Below are 7,801 nucleotides of genomic sequence, written 5' to 3'. Positions count from 1 at the left end.
AATTGTAATCCTGGTATCTTTATTGAATTTTATTAGTATAAATAAAGATGTAACAACTAAGAAAAACTTTAAATGCGATCGTCAGCACAGGCACATCTACTTTTTCTTAGGCTACTTACTGCACAATGTCGGGTTCCTCGTTTGTTTTGTTGCAATATTTAACACGGGCGTTTATTTGCATTTCTTGTTTCTTATTTTTGTTATAATTATGTGGTTGCTGATATATATTCGACAAGTCTGATTAAGCTGGCTATTTTTTAAAAAATCCTCCCGAACTGTTGAACGGTTTTGGTTTGAATGCCTCTGATCAGTCTAATGTTGATAAACGCACTTCTGACGTACCAAATTACAAACCTGGTATCTTTGATGAGTGTTATACTGTTTTAGATGAAAATTACATTCATTCCGAAATACTTTCCTCGTGTTGAGACACTAGCCAGAAATGCATAAATATAAGGTGAGTTTACATTAATTATTGATGTACTTTAAATTCTTTAAAGTTAAATAGCATTGGATCGAGTTCGAAAGTTAGAAAGTAGGACGTCATTTTGTTGTCTCGTCCGATTTGACAATCACGAAACGTTAGGAAATAATCGAAAATGTTATTTGTCATTTTTGCGTAAGGTTGAAGTGTTACATTCCACACTACAAAGCTGTGATATATGAGCGTTACAGTGAGTTGTCAATAAGGTAGCAGCTCAATTACAAAAGATGATAGTGTTTTTACAGAAGGTTCCTAGTTACTAATAGCAAGATCAAATACTTAGTTAATGATTTAGAAATAATGTAGTGATACACTTAAATACCAATAAAATGTAAACAAAAAAAGTTAGCTGATATTAGTCAACAGCCCAACTTTCAGAGAGCGCTTATACATGTATCATTGTAACCATATATCCCTGGACAGTGTTCCATTAAAACAACTTGATGGTGAGAAGTCAAACATGAACTTGAGGAGCATTGCAAACACCTAATTCGAAAAATTGTTTTTAAATCTTTCAAAAATAGTAAAGAAAGTACAGTGAAAGTCCTTCATCTGAATCTTGCAATAGACTTGAATTAACCTCCAACTGACCCATGATTTGATATCAGCAGTTTGAGGACTTCTAGCTTTGTGCATTCTTTTAAACGGTATTATTTATTAATGTTTTGTTTGAAATTGTGTCATTGTTATCTTTAACGTCATCAACTAGTTAAAAATGCTTTTCCAGTAGATATATTTCTTTACTGTTGTACTATTAACCATACAAGTATGTTATTTTACTGATCGAGTTTAAAGGGATGGTTAAGGTCTAAATCAGAAAATAGTTTATCGTGGCACACGCATATGTGTCTGTTCCAAGTCACGAACATCGTCGGTGATTGTCGTTTGTAATATTCTAATGCTATTGTCAATTTGAGTTTTGGAGGTTGATAGCAAATCTTAGAAATTCTGTCAAATTTATTCACAACTTATTAAACTCGTTGTGATTTAGAGCTTGATATATTGTATAGACATTTTCCCATTGTTAAAGGCACTTTGTTGACCTGTATATGTCTTTTTCATTATGTTATGGTAGTGACCGGAAGTTGGAGTATACCCAGGACATTCTACTTACATAATTAGAAAGACCTTATAGCATAATCTATTCAGCAATACTCATAGTTCAAAATCTGGTGCCATAGAAAATGACAACTCAACATGATTGAATAGTTTTCGAAAACCAAACTTAGCTAACGTTGAATATGCAAAAACGTTTAGTTTAAGAATAAAACGTCGTTCATGTATACCAGTAAAAAAAAACAAAAAACAAAAGATAACAATTTAAATTTATCACAAACGTGATTATGCATGTTATGAAGAAACAAAGAAAAGAAAGGAAAGGAAGTTCAAGGATTTACATAGTTACTAGTTTATAGTGCATTGAATTACAAAAAAGAGTTTTGAATTGTTCCTTCATTTATCTCTTATCGACATAAACTAGTTTAGTGTATTGATCATATCTACAGAGCTAATGAAATTTTGAAGGACACACACTTTAAATAATTCTGTAATTATCATTTGTTGAATATTTCAATGGAGGCAATCTGACAAGTACTAATTTTATATCAACATGTTTGTTTAAATTCAGAATCTCTTATTTAAACATGTAATGAAATAGCAATCTGTTAATCATTTTCATACAAGTATATTATGCAAATAGTTTTCCTATATATGCAAATTTCCACCATAGATCTGTCTTTTTTTCTCTAAATATGTGAACTGTGAGTAGAAGATTTATCCATTACCAATGTATTTGATAAAAAATATATTTCTAGTTTTAAAATACGTAATTGCGTTTACCTCAATATGTCATGCTCAAATATGGTGTTTGGTACAACAAAACATTACACCCAAAGCAGAACATTTTTTGAAGATCAGGTTGGTGCTAACCTTTTCTAGTAAAGTTTTAGCAGTATGTCATAACCATTATTACGAACACCACCGACGAGTCTTATGTTAACGGGACGCGCATCTGGTGTACCAAATTATCAGACTGTTATCCTTGATTTTTGTTTAGAACCACAGGATCGATGCCACTGCTGGTGAAACGCTTGGTCTTAGATAGTCCCAGTTGTCAATGCTTTTTGTGCTGACATATCATACCATTGATACTGTCCTTTTCTTTAAATATACTGTTAAAAAGTTAAAATCATTCGAAAAAATAAAGTTTTTTCGACCTAAGGCGACAGTTACGAGATTTGGCACAACTTTTCAATACTTTTTAATTATATGTTATCGATTTGACTGTTTTATTGTTATGACTCCATGCTCATGATGAATATCGGTATTTTGTTTTATGCATGTTAACGTGAAGTCCGTTGACAAGATGAATGCCAAGATACCATGAACAATATACATCTAACTACTATGATACTCAGTAGTAAAGCTGTAATAGCCAGCGCCAGTGGAATGTATACATCTTAGTTAAACGCAATTTCTATATGATGTAGAAAACTAAAAAAACATTATCACACTAGGTTAATTATTTGAGAAGAAAGCATATTTTCAGTGATACATATAATGAATATAGATAAATATTTGAATAAGGATAAAATACAAGTATGTAACTTCTGAGTTTCAAAACTTTTAGATTACGAAATATATTTTAAAAGCTTAGATAACTATAATTGTAAACACTGAACACCAATTTACTTCAATTTCTTCAAAATGGAAAAGTTTTAACTACTTGAATGCTGAATAAAGCAAATACTACAACAATGTTGTCGTTTTTGTGCCAGATAATATTTCTGAAATTAATTCTAACATAACTTTTGATTTTTTAACCCTGTATACCAACATTCCCCATGTGAAATTATAAAATTGTTTTGAATAAACATTGAATGACAAACTTTTTTCTTATGTGATTTTTACATTTTCTGACGTCAGACACGCGAAGCAATGAATGTGGTTTTTAATTTGATAGATGCTTTTGTGCTTTTTTGTAAATAATTGTTTGTTTTGATATTGTAACACAGTGATGACTGCTGTACCCATATTTTGACTATTTTATTTATAATGTCTGTTTTGTTCACGCATCGTTATAAATATAACGGAATTTGATAAGACTGTCATACAAGTGAGAGGTTTAGCGCTATAAAACCAGGTTCAATCCACCATTTTCAACAATTGAAAATGCCTGTACCAAGTCAGGAATATGACAGTTGTTGTCCATTCGTTTGATGTGTTTTGTCATTTGATTTTGCCATGTGATTAGGGACTTTCCGATTGAAATTTCCTCGGAGTTCAGTATTTTTGTGATTTTACTTTTTTTTTTTTGAACACAGTTCATGTTAGACTTGTTTACTATGCTCAAACTTTCATATAACAGAGCCTCCAAGGAGCCTGTAATTGCTCACATGTGAGACAACTTTCAAACTAAAACGAATTGTGAAAATTTGACAAATGACAACAAAACTCATAAGTTATTGTCAATTAAAGTCTTTTTGTGCAAAAATTCATTTATTAAAAACAAAAATCAATTCTTAGTAACGGTGGCTATTTAGGATGGAGGAAGGGCTATCGGATATAAAAAAAATGAAAGGGGACTTTCCAATGTTTTGCCATGTAAATTTTGGTTTCAGTTGGCCTTTGGTTTCGGAGGACAAAATTAAAATGCAAAAAGTCCTATGTTAAAGTATGTTACGTAGTGGCAGCCATTTCGTAATTTTTTATCAACCCCAAAAACAAAACTTCGTTAAGAACCATGATCGGTTGAAAAATGCTTAATTTCATTTCAATTGGTCATACAGTTCTTTAGAGGAAGCCTTTTTGTTTTTATTTCTTCAAGGGTCCTATATGGAATTATGTCCTGCGCTGGCAGCCATCTTTGATTTTGGATAGACACCAAAACCCAAATTTAATTATATACCATAGACTGATCATTTAGGCACAATATCAATTCCATTTGTCATACAGTGAACTGAACAGTTGTTTGTATGTACTCCCCATAGGGTCATATGTTAAGCTACCGTGGTGGCATCCATCTTAGAGTTTCGATCAACATTAAAATTACTAATATAGCAGAGGACAATTATATTTTACGATCATCCAGACAAATTATCCATTCAACCTGTCAAACCATTTCTAAGAGAATATGTTTGTATTTTCCCCATTAGGTTCTGTGTTCACTATGTCATGCAGTGGTAGCCATTTTGTGTTTATAAGACAATCATTTAGGCATATTATCAATTCAATCTGTCAAAAGGTTTCGTCGAAGAAGACATTTGTATGTATGTATTTTTCATGAGGTCCTATTTTAACCTTATTCAACGGTTGCGGCCATCGTAGATTTCCAAGCGACACCAATATTTAAAATTTGGTAAAGGCACATCTGAGGAATATTCCGGCAGAGTTTGTTTTTTGTAAATTATTAATAGTGCGTTTATGATGATTTGAAATCTACCCTGAATCTTCAATATATATTCATATTCGTTACTTTAAAACTGTCTTCGTTGTATTTTTTAGCAGAAGGTGCATATTCGTGTCCGTTGACAAGAAAAGTTTCCTGTATGTAACCAGGCGTAGCAAGTATAGGTAGAGTTACCAGATAATATCTTTTCGAATTACTACACCATATTCGCACAACAGTTATTTAGAAAAAAAGTTTACTCTAAACATATGAAAAACGATTAAAGCAGGATATCGAGGAAGACTTACTGAAAGATATCAAGTTTTAAGGTCACCACTACGAATTTGTTGACTGTTAAAATGCCTCAATGTCCCAACTTACTAGAAATGCGTTATCTTAGTCACTATTACTGTGGTTATCGGTCTTGTCATGCTCTAGACCACTTCACACTGGATATGATTTCTAGCTGTTCAATAAAGATTGTTGCATGCATGCTAGTAGGTCTTTGCACTTGTCGAAGCACGTTGTCCCACTTTATTGAGACTTCATGTGCTTTGGGTTCTTTTCTTCATTGCCATGCTTTTGTGTAACTTAACTGACGATAGTTGAACTAATATCGGTATATTATATCACCCCGTAGCAGATACACACTCCAAACTAAGATTAATCAATTCCGTGTATATTTCTATTTAAAAGAAAGCTTTTACACATGTGAGACAACTTTCAAACTAAAAAGAATTGTAAAAAGTTGACAAATGACAACAAAACTCAAGAGTTATCGTCAATTAAGGTCTTTTTGTGCAAAAATTCATTTATTAAAAACAAAAATCAATTTTTAGTAACGGTGGCTATTTAGGATGGAGGAAGGGGCTATCGGATATAAACAAAAAATGAAAGGAGGACAAAATTAAAATGCAAAAAGTCCTATGTTAAAGTATGTAACGTAGTGGCAGCCATTTTGTAATTTTTTTATCAACCCCTATAAACAAAACTTCGTTAAGAACCATGATCGGTTGATAAATGCTTAATTTCATTTCAACTGGTCATACAGTTCTTGAGAAGAAGCCTTTTTGTTTTTATTTCTTTAAGGGTCCTATATGGAATTATGTCCTGCGCTGGCAGCCATCTTTGATTTTGGATAGACACCAAAACCCAAATTTAATTATATACCATAGACTGATCATTTAGGCACAATATCAATTCCATTTGTCATACAGTGAACTGAAAAGTTGTTTGTATGTACTCCCCATAGGGTCATATGTTAACGCTACCGTGGTGGCATCCATTTTAGAGTGTCGATCAACATTAAAATTACTAATTTAGTAGTCCCAGCTTTTAGTACAGCTTTAACATTTAAATTAATTTCTTTCTGTATTGCAGTTTGTTTCTATGAATGTTTAGTTGTTAAAATAAACAGAATATACTTTGAAATTACGTACTTTCCATGTATGAAGCTTCTAGAAAAATGTCATATCTACGAATTATGGTTTGAGTTCCATGACGAGAATAGTAATATTGTCAATGAAACGAAAATTTTCCCCAACTACAAAACAGAAAACGGATCAAAGGTGAAATGTTTTTTATACAACAGTTTTCAATTTTGTTTAGTCGTGTGCAGGGTTGTATGCATCGGTGGAAATATCAAGACATCCTTTAGTTTTATCACAAATTGATAATTCTTATTGTTTTTTTCTCAATAAACATTATTCAATTTCTTTCTAAATAATTTAAAACATTATTTGAGCTATTGATATTTTTCGTCCTTATCTGAGGCCAATACAATGACGATTTGTTCTTAGGGTCAATAACTTTTCATTTTTTTTTATTGTAGATGTTTCTTCTAAACGGATTCACAAAATCAATTGATTGCAAACTGAAGCTAATCAGTCCTAAAACAATCATAGTAAGGATATGTTTATAATAAAATATGTCAAATTTATATTCATATAGAATACAATGGTTTAAAATAATATAAAAGATCTACAGAAAAGGCAAATACTTAATAAAACAAAAACAAAGTATTTGTATTTTGTTTGGTATAGTGCTTATAAAGTTAACACATATTGCAACTACTAGTGTGTGAGAAAAAACCCAAGAAGCAACTGACTTTTTTTGGAGACATGAACAGCTTTTTTACTTTATTTTTGCTTTTAATATGTATATAATGATAAATTTTAAAATCGAAACTTATCAAAAGTAACGAAATGCAATTCAGGTAGTTGTTAACTTCTATGTCATTTGATCTCTGGTGGAGTGTTGTCTCATTGGCAATTATACCACATCTTCTTATTTTTATATTTTCCTAGATGATTGAAAATGATAGACATTAAAACTAAAGTCACCAAATTTGATGCATCAATTAAAACAAGCTAAAATCACAAAGTAGTTGTATATCAGCTTGTAATGAAACAAATATATGAAATGTAAACCTTCTTCCGATGAAGCATGTTATTTCAAGAATTCTTGTCCATTAACACCTAGTTAACAGAAATCGCTTTTCTTGCGTAGCCTAGTACATGAACGTCAAGAGACTCAAGTTTCGAAGATCAAATAAAACGAAACATTGTATAGGATTTCATGGCAATATACACACAAAATATCTAATTTAGGACGCATCACTCGTGCTTTATTTACTTTTACTTACTTTTACACAAGATATTTCCAAACAAGAATAGGTCCGAGTACACAGTTATCGTCCTTAGATTTTTGTTGTCCACAAATATAGTCCCAAGTGTGGACAGTGTGTTACTTGTCAGTTTTTTTTTTACCCCTTTCAAATTTATTTCTCCATGTTTTATGCCTCAAATAGCAAGTAGGGGGATGAAATTACACTTTAAAAAAATGTGGGTCATGAATTTGAAGGTAAAGTAGTGATTTGGTCCAGCTGAAAAAGGTTAAAACTTAGCACTTCGGAAGCTGTCAAAAGATTT

Source organism: Mytilus californianus, unplaced genomic scaffold (assembly GCF_021869535.1).
Source record: "Mytilus californianus isolate M0D057914Y unplaced genomic scaffold, xbMytCali1.0.p SCAF_1, whole genome shotgun sequence".
NCBI classification, from domain to species: domain Eukaryota; kingdom Metazoa; phylum Mollusca; class Bivalvia; order Mytilida; family Mytilidae; genus Mytilus; species Mytilus californianus.
The sequence above is the reverse complement of the archived record's forward strand: the minus strand, read 5'-3'. Positions refer to the sequence as shown.